The sequence below is a fragment of the Mauremys mutica genome, chromosome 1, assembly GCF_020497125.1.
Source record: "Mauremys mutica isolate MM-2020 ecotype Southern chromosome 1, ASM2049712v1, whole genome shotgun sequence".
NCBI classification, from domain to species: domain Eukaryota; kingdom Metazoa; phylum Chordata; order Testudines; family Geoemydidae; genus Mauremys; species Mauremys mutica.
The window spans coordinates 53,011,172-53,025,519 of record NC_059072.1 but is presented as its reverse complement, the minus strand read 5'-3'; positions in this window follow the sequence as shown (position 1 = coordinate 53,025,519).

The following is a 14,348-nucleotide window of genomic DNA, read 5'->3' as shown; positions in this document are numbered from 1 at the left end:
ATATCCCTCCAGGAGATTACTCTACTTAGAACTCGTCTATGTAAGAAATGACAGATGGCAGCATGTATGTGCTTGCACCATTTGGTGTATTACATTGAAATGGAAATCAGAAAAGCTCTGGACTGTGGGTGAATATACTTTAGAAGTTTCATAATGTATCACCAATGAAAGATGATTCATAGACTAAGGGGGAAAAAGACTTCTAAATTGTGGGCTAGATAGAGTGGCCTGAAATAGATTTCTTTAACAGCATTCCCTATGTGCCTATTCTTTTCTATTCTATGTAGATTCATATACCGTGCTCATCATTGTGATTAACACCTGTCATCAAACCCAGGAAAGAAACCAACAGGACTCCACTGGCCCTCACATACAGTCCCCAGCTAAAACCCCTCCAGCGCATCATCAGGGATCTACAACCCATCCTGGACAATGATCCCATACTTTCACAGGCCTTGGGTGGCAGGCCAGTCCTCACCCACAGACAACCTGCCAACCTGAAGTATATTCTCACCAGTAACTGCACACCTCACCATAGTAACTCTAACTCAGAAACCAATCCATGCAACAAACCTCGATGCCAACTCTGCCCACATATCTACACCAGCGACACCATCACAGGACCTAACCAGATTAGCCACACCATCACCGGTTCATTCACCTGCATGTCCACCAATGTAATATATGCCATCATATGCCAGCAATGCCCCTCTGCTATGTACATCGGCCAAACTGGACAGTCTCTAAGGAAAAGGATAAATGGACACAAATCAGATATTAGGAATGGCAATATTCAAAAACCTGTAGGAGAACACTTCAACCTCCCTGGCCACACGATAGCAGATCTTAAGGTGGCCATCCTGCAGCAAAAAAACTTCAGGACCAGACTTCAAAGAGAAACTGCTGAGCTCCAGTTCATCTGCAAATTTGACACCATCAGCTCAGGACTAAACAAAGACTGTGAATGGCTTGCCAACTACAGAACCAGCTTCTCCTCCCTTGGTTTTCACTCAACTGCCAGAACAGGGCCTCATCCTCCCTGATTGAACTAACCTCGTTATCTCTAGCTTGCTTCTTGCTTGCATATATAAATCTGCCCCTGGAAATTTCCACTACTTGCATCCGAAGAAGTGGGTATTCACCCACGAAAGTTCATGCTGCAAAACGTCTGTTAGTCTATAAGGTGCCACAGGATTCTTTGCTGCTTCTGTCATCTATTGTTTGTTTGCCGTGTGGTAGCTTTGTTGGTCCCAGGATATTAAAGAGACAAGGTGGGTGAGATAATATCTTTTATTGAACCAATTTGTGTTGGTGAAAAAGACAAGCTTTCAAGCTACACAGAAGTGCTTTTCAGGTCTAGTGAAGTCACTCAGAGTGTCACAGTTAAATACAAGGTGGAACACATTGTTTAGCATAAGTAGTTAATACATATTCTAAGGGACCATTCAAGGTGAAGTGGCCCATTAAAACCCCTGCAGTCAGAGGATAAAAAAAGGCGGGGGAGGGGGGTTAGTGGGTAACAGATTGTTGTAATAAGCCATAAATCCAGTGTTTTTATTAAGACCATGATTTTTAGTGTCTAGCAAAGTTATGAATTTAGGCTCGCAGGCATTCATATGCCACAGAATATGCTCTGAGGATAAAGTCCGGGATACACACTTGAAACCACCTTCACCAAACAAGGACGCTATAACAGATAAGTAGATTGTAGTTCTCATGGGGTATTTGGGTCATCCAAATACCCCAAGAGAACCTACTTCAATACAGAAAAAAAAATCCCCTTCCAACTGTAAACCCCTAGTTGTCACCTATCACCCTACGCTGGAACCCATGTAGGGCATCAATAAATAATTACAACCATACTCAGTGGGGACCACATACTAAAAGAAATCTTTTCCAAATCCTCTCTTCTGGCAATCAAACAACCCCCCAGCTTTGCCAAGCTCATCATCAGAAGGAAACTCCCCACAGATCAGGACCCACCAAGTCAAAGTGGCACCAGACCCACCCAGAATGACAGATGCAAATTATGCAGACATATCTCCATGGCTGCAATGATTAATACCTTCCATAACACACCTTTCAAGATCCCTGGGTTCTAAACATACTTATCACAGCCTGTAGTGTCTCTCATCTAGTACATTAAATGCCCCAATAACAACTATGTGGGTGAAACCAGATAATCGCTATGCTGTTGAATGAATTGAGATGGAAAAATAAAATGAAAGACATAAACATCATGTCACCCATGGGTGAACACTTTTCATAAAATGATCACTCCATATCTGATCTCTCAATCCTCATCCTCGAAGGAAACCTGCACAACACCTTCAAAAGATGAGCCTGGGAACTTAGATTCATATGTTTGCTAGACACTAAAAATCATGGTCTTAATAAAGAGATTGCTGTAATAAACCATAAATCTAATCTGTTACCCACTAATCCCCTTTTTATGCTATGACTTCAGGGGTGTTGACAGGCCACTTCACCTCGAATTGTCCCTTACAAAACATGTGAACTACTTATGCTAAACTATCTGTTCTGCCTTGTATTTAGCTGTGACACTCTGAGGGTAGGTCTACACTAGAAAATTGCATTGGCACAGCTGTACTGGGGTAGCTGCACCACTGTAGGGCTTCTGGTGAAGATGCTCTAAGCTGGTGGGAGAGAGTGCTCCTGTCAGCTTAATAACTCCACTTCCAGAAAAGGTGGTAGCTGTATCAGCAGGAGTTCTCCTTCTGGCATAGCGCTGTCTACGCAGGGGTTAAGGTCAGTATAACTAAGTTGCTCCGGGTGTGGATTTTTCACATCCCTGAGTGATGTAGTTATGCTGAAGAAAGTGTGGAGTGTAGACCTTTCCTGTACCTTTCCCAGACCTGAAGAAGAACTCTGTGTAGCTTGAAACCTTATCTCTTTCACCAACAGAAATTGATTCTCACCCACCTGGTCTCTCATCTATTGTTTGTTCTCTCACCCTTTCCATGGGGGAAGAGTGTTTTTGTTTTGGTATCAAGTATCAGGGGGTAGCTGTGTTAGTCTATATCCACAAAAACAACAAGGAGTCCGGTGTTAGTCTTTAAGGTGCCACTGGACTCCTTGTTGTTTTTGTTTTGGTATAATTTTTTAAGAATATGTATGCATATGTTGCTAGGTGCTTATATTAGTAAAGAGAGATTAAATAAATGAGCCCTGCATTTGGAATGGACAGCAGTGAGGTACCTGATTGTCCTTAATTCCTGTGTGAGTTCATTCCACAGTCTCCAAATGGATCCACCAAGAAAGCTCTGTCTCCTGCACATTCATGCTTTACCTATGGCAGGAAGTTCCATTGTGCCCAAGGAGCAAAGTTGTCAGTAAGGGTCTTTGTCCTGGGCTTTAGGTAATATTTTACCTATAGGGGGCTATTGCATGCCTAGAAGACAAGGACAAAGACTTTTAACTTGATTTAATAGTGTTGTGGGTTGGATGAAACATCATTGAAAAGGGTGAGTGTAACTGCTGCCCTTCATATAATACAGCTATAAGAAACAGGCTCTTTTATGAAACACCTGAAACAAAAGCTCATCTGAGTCTATTCAGAAATAAGAACTATGTGGACATAGTTCTGGGCATTATTTGGTAGAGGTATGTGTGTCTGTGCATGAGAGGAGAGGGAAAGAGAAAAATGGTCAGAAAGCCAAACTAACGGTAACAGAAGCCCTGAGAGAAATCTAAGAAAGAAAGTATTTTGGACACAGAGTGGTGGCTGGAAAGGCAGGTTTGGAACAGGGAGCAAATGAACTGTCTCCTGCCAACTGATTTTGTGTTCAGTAAAAGGGACTTTATGTACAATCTTTGTAGATAAACAAGATTGCCTCAAAGAAAATACCGTCCTCTATCATTAGTTTCTTCTCCTTACATAAACAACCTTTAGGGCTCTGAACATTGGCTCTCGGCTTGGGTCAAAAGGGGTAATGATATTCTATAGGGAATGATCCTAGACAGCAGAGGACAGGTTTGATGTGCTTGTGGAACCAGTGTGACTGAGGACATGTACAGCATTCTGTACTAGAATCATAGAATTCAAGATCAGAAGGGACCATTATGATCATCTAGTCTGACATCCTGCAAGATGCAGGCCACATAAGCCGATCCACCCACTCCTGAAATAATTCTCTCCCTTGACTCTGCTGTTGAATGCTCCAAATCATGATTTAAAGACTTCTAGTAGCAGATAATCCACCAGCAAGCGACCCCTGCCCCATGCTTCGGAGGAAGGCGAAAAACCTCCAGGGCCACTGCCAATCTACCCTGGAGGAAAATTCCTTCCCGACCCCAAATATGGCGATCAGCTGAACCCCGAGCATGCAGGCAAGACTCTCCAGCCAGACCCTCTGGAAAAAGGCTAACAATATCCTATCATTGACCCTTTGTACTAATTACCATTGTGGCATGTTATTGACCTATTGATAAACCCGTTATCCTATCATACCATCCCCTCCATAAACTTATCTAGCTTAATCTTAAAGTCATGGAGGTCCTTCGCCCCCACTGTTTCCCTTGGTAGGCTGTTCCAGAATTGCACTCCTCTGATGGTTAGAAACCTTCGTCTAATTTCAAGCCTAAATTTCCTGACTGACAATTTATATCCGTTTGTCCTCGTGTCCACATTAGCACTGAGCTGAAATAATTCCTCTCCTTCCCTGGTATTTATCCCTCTGATATATTTAAAGAGTGCAATCATATCTCCTCTTATCCTTTTTTTGGTTAAGGAAAACAAACCGAGCTCCTCAAGTCTCCTTTCATACGACAGGCTTTCCATTCCTCGGATCATTCTAGTGGCCCTTCTTTGTACCCGTTCCAGTTTGAATTCATCCTTCTTAAACATGGGAGACCAAAACTGCACACAATACTCCAAATGAGGTCTCACCAACGCCTTATATAACGGGACTAGCACCTCCTTATCTCTACTAGAAATACCTCGCCTAATGCATCCCAAGACCGCATTAGCTTTTTTAGCGGCCACATCACATTGCCTACTCATAGTCATCCTATGATCAACCAGGACTCCTAGGTCCTTCTCCTCCTCCGTTACTTCCCACTGGTGCGTCCCCAGCTTATAACTAAAATTCTTGTTAGTCATCCCTAAATGCATAACCTTACACTTTTCACTATTGTATTTCATCCTGTTACTAATACTCCAGTTTACAAGGTCATCCAAATCTCCCTGGAGGATATCCGTTCCTTTTCCGAATTGGCAATACCTCCCAACTTTGTGTCATCCGCAAACTTTATCAGCCCACTCCTACTTTTGGTTCCGAGGTCAGCGATAAATAGATTGAATAAAATCAGACCCAAAACCGAACCTTGAGGAACTCCACTGGTAACCCCCCTCCAACCCGACAGATCACCCTTCAATACGACCCTCTGCAGTCTCCCCTTTAACCAGCTCCTTATTCACCTCTGGATTTTCATTTTGATCCCCATCTTTTCCAATTTAACCAGTAATTCCTCATGCGGTACCGTATCAAATGCCTTACTGAAATCAAGATATATTAGATCCACTGCATTTCCCTTGTCTAAAAAATCTGTTACTTTCTCAAAGAAGGAGATCAGGTTGGTTTGGCACGATCTACCTTTCGTAAAACCATGCTGTAATTTGTCCCAGTTGCCATCGGCCTCAAGGTCCGTAACCACTCTCTCCTTTAAAATTTTTTCCATGACTTTGCATACTACAAATGTTAAACTAACAGGCCTGTAGTTACCCGGGTCACTTTTTTCCCCCTTCTTGAATATAGAAACTATATTAGCTAATCTCCAGTCAAACGGTACAACCCCCGAGTTTAGAGATTTATTAAAAATCATCGCTAACAGGCTTGCAATTTCACTCACCAATTCCCTTAATATTCTAGGATCAAGATTATCCGGGCCCCCCGATTTACTTCCGTTAAGCTGTTCAAGTTTGGCTTCCACCTCAGATACCGTAATGTCTATCCCCATATCTTCATTCCCATCAGTCCCTCTATCACTATTCCTTAGCCCTTCATTAGCCTCATTAAAGACCGAGGCAAAATATTTGTTCAGATATTGTGCCATGCTAAGGTTATCCCTAATCTCCACTCCGTTTAAAGTTTTAAGCGGTCCCACTTCTTCCTTCTTGGTTTTCTTCCTATTTATATGGCTAAAAAACCTTTTGCTATTGGTTTTAATCCCCTTCGCTAGGTCCATCTCCACCCGGCTCTTTGCCTTTCTCACTGCTTCCCTACACCCTCTGACCTCAATAAGGTAGGTTTCTTTGCTGATCCCTCCCATTTTCCGCTCCTTGTACGTTTTCTGTTTTTTCTTAATCACTCCTCTAAGATGCTTGCTCATCCAGCTCGGTCTAAAACTGCTACCTATGAACCGTTTTCCCTTTCTCGGGATACATGCCTCTGACAGCTCCTGCAACTTCAACCTGAAATAACCCCAGGCGTCTTCCGCCTTTAGATCCCTAAATATGTTAGTCCAATCCACTTCCCTACATAGTTGCCTCAATTTAGTAAAGTTAGCCCTTTTGAAATCGTAAACCTTAGTCTCAGATGCAATTTTGTTTATCCTTCCATTTATTTTGAAACGAATTAGCTCATGATCACTCGAGCCAAGGTTGTCCCCTACAACTATTTCCTCAACAAGGTCCTCGTTACTTACCAATATCAGATCTAAAATGGCATCCCCCCTCGTCGGTTCAGCAACTGCTTGATGAAGGAATTCATCAGCTATCACGTCTAGGAAAAGCTGAGCCCTATTATTATTACTAGCATTTGTTTCCCAATCTATATCCGGGAAGTTAAAATCTCCCATGATCATACAGTTCCTATTAGTATTTACCTCCTTAAAAACATTAAAGAGCTCTCTATCCATATCCAGGCTAGATCCCGGCGGTCTATAGCACACCCCAATCACTATCCCAGGGGACGCTCTAGTAGTTTTCTTCCCCAATGTGACCATTACCCAAACAGACTCTGTATTATCCATTGCATTGCTAGTTATTTCGTTACTTTTCACCTCATTATTGACATACAATGCTACTCCCCCACCTTTACCTTTGTATCGGTCTTTCCTAAACAGCACATACCCTTCCATACCTGTACTCCAGTCATGGCTACCGTTCCACCATGTTTCGGTTATTCCTACGATATCTGGTTGGTTATTCCTACGACATCCGATACTAGTTGGAGTTACCTAAGAGTTGAAGGATTCAAGCCCAGGTATATTTCATTGCCTGATCTTGCAAGGTGTTGGTTGCTTCTTGTGAGAGGCAGTGCACCCTGACTTCCATTATGTGGAGCAGGAGCAGGTCCTAAATGGACTATGTACTGGAGTACTCTGAAAAGCTCAAGAAAAATAAATCCTGCACTCTGCAGATCAGTTGTCTTGATGATTTTTTATCATCAAAGATGCAGTAACCCTTATTAAGGACTAGAGTCAGAAAGCCATTTGCAGTGCATGACAATTTTACTGAACTATCTAATTTATGGACTAGATAAATTCATGGAGTTTAAGTCCATTGATGGCTATTAAGGAATGGTGTCCCTAGCCTCTGTTTGTCAGAGGGTGGAAAAGATGGATGGTGGGAGAGAGATCACTTGATCAATACCTGTTAGGTTCACTCCCTCTGGGACACCTGGCATTGGTCACTGTCAGTAGACAGGATACTGGGTTGGATGGACGTTTGGTCTGACCCATTATGGCCATTCTTATGTTCTTATGTAATGCTATATATTTTTATGTGCAAGTAGATGGCGCTCTTCATAATAACAAACTATCTTTTGTACATGCATATATACAGATATCTTTGATGTATCAGTCCATAACAACCCTGTGGCTGCTTTTCCCCACCGCCACAGGGAACTATAAGAGCAGGATTCATTCATTAATATATCAAACATACCCACATGCCTAGCTTGACCAATTATCCAAACTTTAGGCATCCTAGACATTCAAATATAACCTGCCCCACTACAAATGCTGACATCAGGGATGGTGAGGCTCAAACTATTTCCCACCCCCCATCACCAGAGAAGCACCCTTGGAGACATTTGTGTTTTGATTTGTGGGTTTTTAGATGAGTTTTTAGTTTTTCACACTGCACTTATGTGAGCCTTAAGATTGTTTGCTGTTTGGAGTCAAAGCTGAGGCATCTGGGCTTTAATTTATTATTGCAAGGTATCTAAGTGGGTACAGACCCCACCTTGGGTATTTAACTTTAAGTATTTCTTAAATATTGTTCTATATTTTGGGGATTGAGAGGGCTGAGGTTAAAAGAGAATCTTAGTTTTCCTTACCTGTCTCTTTAGTTTGCAATACTGAGCCTTCCAAAAACATTCCGACAGAAAAGGTGCAGTTTGCGTCTGTAACAATCCAAAGTGATGGAGAAAGGTAAAGGTAGCCCCTTATTGTTTCATCACCACTGCAATCCTCTTTGACCACAATTTATCAGCAGCTTTAAAGGTTGCTTGAGCTGCTGATAAATTGTCCTCAGCCCACTGTCTTTCTTCATTTTCCGGTGTATCATTTGATAATTTTTTTCTCTGCCATTCAAGCATTACAGTCATATTCCAATTCATTTGACTCTGAGTTGGATTTGATAAACTCTAAAACTATCTTTTAAGGAGTCTAATCCAAGACATGTGGAAGTCAGTGGAAAGAATCTCATTGATTTCAATGGGCTTTGGATCAGGCCCTTATTAATGCATTATATTCTCTTCATTTTTCTTACACATACAACCCCATCTGTAAGAAAAATAATAGCATAATGATATGTATAATATACACACACTTGTCTGTAATAAAAATAATAACATTATATTATACATATAATTACATATGTAAATGTATAAATAATGCAATAAGAATTGACCTGACATCTTCAAGTTCCTTGTAGATGTTTTGAATAAGGGAAATGCAATTCTTCTTAGGAAACTTGAGATTTGTGGATATAGTACTAAATCATATAACATATTAGGTTTTTATGAACATTTAGGTGGTCAAGACTAAATTTTCTTTAATCTTAGAAATAATTTTAGGGGGGATAATTTGGACCACTTTTAACAATTATTAAAACATGCTGTAGTCCATTTAAAAGCTCTTCTCGGGCTTCTGCTTCTTTGTGTGAACATTGATAGTTATTTTCTCTTCAGTAATTGATATAGGATCATGTCTATAGGGAGAAATGAGGGAAATTTATCATATTAATCTTTTAAAAAAAAACACTTGCTTTTCCTATTATACTTAGAGTTATACAGATGCACAGAAAAAAATTGCCAAAGCCTCAATCTGATTTTTAATTCACTGGGATAACTGCATGTACTTTCCCCTCTAAAGCTTACATTTAGAGTGGATGGGAAGAAATTTGTCTTTTTAAAAATTCTGACAAATCTAAAGCTTTTTCTATATTAGGTCCAAATAATGTCAACGGAGGGTAGAGTAATGAAGGGCTCTAGAGGGTTCAAAGGACATTTTCCTTTTCCTTTTCTTTCTTTCAGTAAAATATTTTCATGTGCTGTATTTTTCCACTGAATATTAACAACATAAATACATTTTAGAGCCTCCCTATATTGCAATTAACTTCTTGTATTTTCTTATTTTTACGGATTCTTGGTACCCCTCTGGTTTTAGTAAGACCCAGGTCCTGCAATGGACTGTAAGGTTTGACCACTGAATTCATGTTGAGCCCTGCTGGCTTCAGTCCAATAAATCACTTGTAGGATTAGGGTTTAATACACGTTCCAAAATAATTTGAGGTCTTGGAAAACAGCGTTTTTGTCCCCAGTGGTTATCTTTTATTTTTATTATTTATATTGCGATAGGAACCCTAGTAGTCAGCCAGAACTTTATTATGCTACGTACAGAAAGACAGTCCCTTCTCTAAAGAGTTTACAACCCAAATTTATAGTAATTATAATCTATATTGTGGAATTTTGTCTTTGTTCTTTGTCAATAATCTGCAAGATTTCCCTGCTGATTTTAACTCAAAACTATAACTTTTTAAAAGTTTATCCTTATTTGTTTATTTTTTCCTCGCAGCACAGTATGATGTTAGGGGAAAAAAATGATGCGGTATGAGCGAGCCAGCCTGCTCTGCTAACTCAATTTTCTAATGTGTTGTGGTAAAAAGTCCCAAACAGATGTTACATTTCTATAATGATTTATTTGGCATTCTGGAAAAACGGTCTGATAATTTTTTTTTTTACTGAAAATGTGTTTTGTTTTTTAAAAAAGCACCACAGTAAGGCAAGAAGGTTAATATTTCTGCAGATTTATTACTCTTCTTACCATAACAAATTATTATTTTAATTAAAAATTAATAGTGTGCTTGTAATCCACATTGGAGGGAGGTGCTGATATCAGTTTTCTCTTTGCAAATTGTTTGTATTAAATGTGACATTGTGAGTAGTTCACAAATTTTAATGTTGGGGTCCTAAACCTAAATATTTTTGCAAAAATGGGCCTGTAATCAAAGTATCTGTGGGAGAGAAGGATATGTAAATATATGCTGGGGCATGGGAAGGGGAGTGGAACTAGATCAGAAAATTTTGTGGAGGAAGATGAGTGTTCAGGAGTGTGCACACATGCAGTATTACTGCTTGGTAAATGATATTAATAGAGTGACTATAAGTATCTCTTATAAAGTCTAAATTGGTATAGACAAATTTAATTTACACATCACAGTTGAATTTGGCCATCTGAATCTAAGGGAGTCTAACTTCAGCTGGAGGTGCAGATGAAGATGAAGCAACTAGCCCATTTCCCACTGAAGCCAATGGAAAGATTTCTTGACTTCAATGGGTATTGGAGAAGGCCCCAAATTAATGTCCCATTGTCTGCAGTTGCATCTGTGAACAGTTTCAACACTGCTGAAAATCAGACCCCAGAGTGTCAAGTCAGAAAATGAGGAATACACAAAGAATGGCTACCTGTGAAAAGTTTGTTTGAAATGACTTGCCTAGCACCACATAGGAACTCTGTGGCTTTGGCAGTGGCTGGGGTAGAATCCAGTTCTCCGAGGCAGCATTCAAGGCAGCCTTAACCATGTTGCCATCCTTTGTCTTCCTCATTTACTATAGACCTTAGAACTTCTGCAACAAATGAGTCAGACTCTTAGACAACAGCCTTCTTCACTACCTGATTCATTCCCAGAACAGATCTGTCCCCTGCATCAAGTGAGGCAGGGATCCTGTGAAAAAAATAGTGTGTGAGTATATAATTAAAGAGTGTATCATAATGTATTAGCACAAGGAAGCCAAATTAAGGTTGCACAGGCAGCCTTAATTCAGGTATTTCCTACCTTTTGAGTGCTGACTTTGTAACCTTAATATGCTTTAATGTAGGAAATTAGACAAAAAAGGTTTAAAAAACAAATTGAAAACAACAGCACCTTTAGAAACACAACACAGACCTCTGCCACTTGAGCTGATGGAATAAATGACAGCAGTAATAGGTTTTCATCCTCTATGTGTACCTGCACTATACAGGGATGAGATGCAGTTTGATAGTTCACAGATATTTGCTGAGAGAAAAGGAAGGTTGAGAGTCATGTAATTTTGGGTTCCATTCTAGGCTCTGCAGGGGAATGTGCTCTAGTGGGCACACACCCTTCTGCCACCTTCCCGTCCCCCCATCCAAGCCTGACACCATCTGCTCTGTCCCATTCAACCTGTTTCTGTCCCAGTCGCATCTCTTCAACACATGTACACACTCCAGTTCCTTATTCCAGTCTCCTTGGCTAGCCAGTCCCAGTCTATCCTCTACCCTCATGGCTTTCATCTGATTTCCGTCTCTTCCCCTAGCACAGACCCTCCCCATCCCTATTTTATCCTGGCTCCCATTCCCAGTCTGCTTGCCCAGCCTTCTACAATCTTCCTTCTCCAGCTCCAAGTACCAGTCTCTTCCTCAGTTTACTACCTCTGTCACCCTACTCCCATGGTCTGAATCTTGTACCTTCTGCATTTCATCCAGGCCATTCTCACTCCATGCTGCCTGGGTGCTAGCACTGAGGTCACAAGAGAGTCATTTCAGTTTTGACAAAAAAGCCATTTTTGTCAAAAACTTTTGATTTAAAAAGTTCAACCAGCTCTAGTAAGCACAGACTTCAATTTAAACCCGAGTAGTTCCACTGACTTAATGAGACTACATACATGCTCAAAGCTAGACATGTACTCACCTTGATGGATTCAGAAAACTAGGATACAGGAGTATGTTGAACCACTTATGGCATCTAGCAACTTCTTTATTGTGCTGTGAGGCATAAATCATCTAACTCTTGGTGCTAGACAATGATTAGTTTTAATGGTCCAGTGTGATCCAATATTTTCTTTAGTTTAATAGTTTAGCTTTCTATATTTTAATATAATTTTAATTGTTCTAATTCATTCATTTATTTTCAATTGATCTTTATAGGGGGTGTGGGGAAAATTGGTTTACAGTCTGCTTGGACCAGAGCATCTGATTCAACATTAAAAGTGGGTCACATCTGGACTCTTCCAAAAGTAATAAGGTTTGCCTTATTTGAAAGTATTTCTGGCTCTTATCCCTGTTCCAGCCTTATTATGAAATGTGTAATATTTTGTGAATGTATTTTCTAACAAAAGCAGGTGCAAAGTGGAGGTGTCTGTCTGATAGATATGATTGTACCATTTCGGACCAACAGATGGAAACTGCTGATTAACATAGTCACTTTTTCAATGTTAATTGGACTGAGATCACTCTGTATAATAAATTTCACTTTTAAAAAAGACTTCATAATGAAGTGTTTTTGAACACTGCATTTTTCATTAGCGTATAATTGAATCTACAAACTGCTGCCTCAGAATGCACAACAGGGTCCAAAAGAACATCACAAAGTGCCTTATTCTCACAACTTCTGAGGCTAAAAGAAGCTTGTACAGCTGGTTATCACATTTTTCTAAAACTTTGTTGGGATTTCTTTGTATTTCTTCCCGGGTCTCATATGGAGAGTCAGCAAAGGATGTGCAGAATAGATGTTAATAACTCCCACTATGCCTCTGAGTTTAGCCCTCATTTAAGACTCATTTTTACCCTGTCTCCCTCAAAACTTGCTGTTGAACCACTTTTTCTGCAAAATGATTGCAGGAATACTGAACCATGAAACTGAGGTTATGGAAAAGTGTAAGCACAGTGCCAGAATTTAAAAGAGTAAAAGGCCTGTGGAGCTGAGTATAGGATTTTTCAAGGCCCTGAGGGAGTCTCCGAATCCGAGCCATCAACATGGTATTGTTTCTTCTGAAAAAACCTGTAAAATGTTGTTTGATTACTTTTAAAAGAAAGATTCTCGTGTGGTTAAGAAAGACACTGAATGGGAACTGAAGGTATCTGGGTTCAGTTCCGGGTTATGCTACAGACCTCCTAACTGAACTTTTTGTGCAATGGGTAGGCAAATTCTTTGAATCATGAGGTGAGCCATAATGCCTTCCACCCTCTCCAGATTCTACCTTCCAAATATTGCCCTAATGAATACGGAAGATTAATCACCGCCAGCAATAATAACTAGCTTAAGGCCTGACGGCAGATTCGTTGTTACTAGGGAACACTGACTTCCAAAACCATACAGTAGTTTAATGTTTTGCCTCCATTATACATTTTTCTGCCTCCATTATTACGATCAGGTTGGAGGAAGCTAGGATGCCCTTTCTCAAGATGGTCCGCAAATTGATCAGCTCAAACACTTTGCTGAGAATGTAATATACATATACAGTAAGGTCTCACTTAAAGTCATCCCAGTTAACATTATTTTGTTATTAGGTTGCTGAACTATTAGAGAACATACTCGTTTAAAGTTGTGCAATGTTCCTTTATAAGGTTGTTTGGTTCACTCTGCTCCGCCTGCTCAGCACTCCTGCCAGAGAGCGGGGTCGGGATGCGGGGGCTTGCCCCATTCCACCCGCCCGGCATTCCAGCCAGGGAGCAGGCAAGCCAGAGCACTCGGCAGGTGGAATGGGGCAAGCCTGACCCCACTCTACGGCAGAAACGCCGGGTGGGCAGAGCAGAGCAAGCCCCCGTGCCCTGACTCCGCTAGGCCCCTGCCTCAACCAAGCTTCACAGTCATCACTGGTGAGTACAGTATTACATTGTTTGTTTCAAATTATTTAAAACTTATACTGTATATGTCTAGAATGTCTTTTGTCTGGTGAAAAAAAATTCCCTGGAACCTAATCTCTCCTATTTACATTAATTCTTATGGGGAAATCAGATTTACTTAACATCATTTCACTTAAAGTAGCATTTTTCAGGAACATAACTACAATGTTAAGCAAGGAGTTACTGTATCTGTAAAGAGAGTAATCTACGAAGACCTCCCAGTTGTAGATACT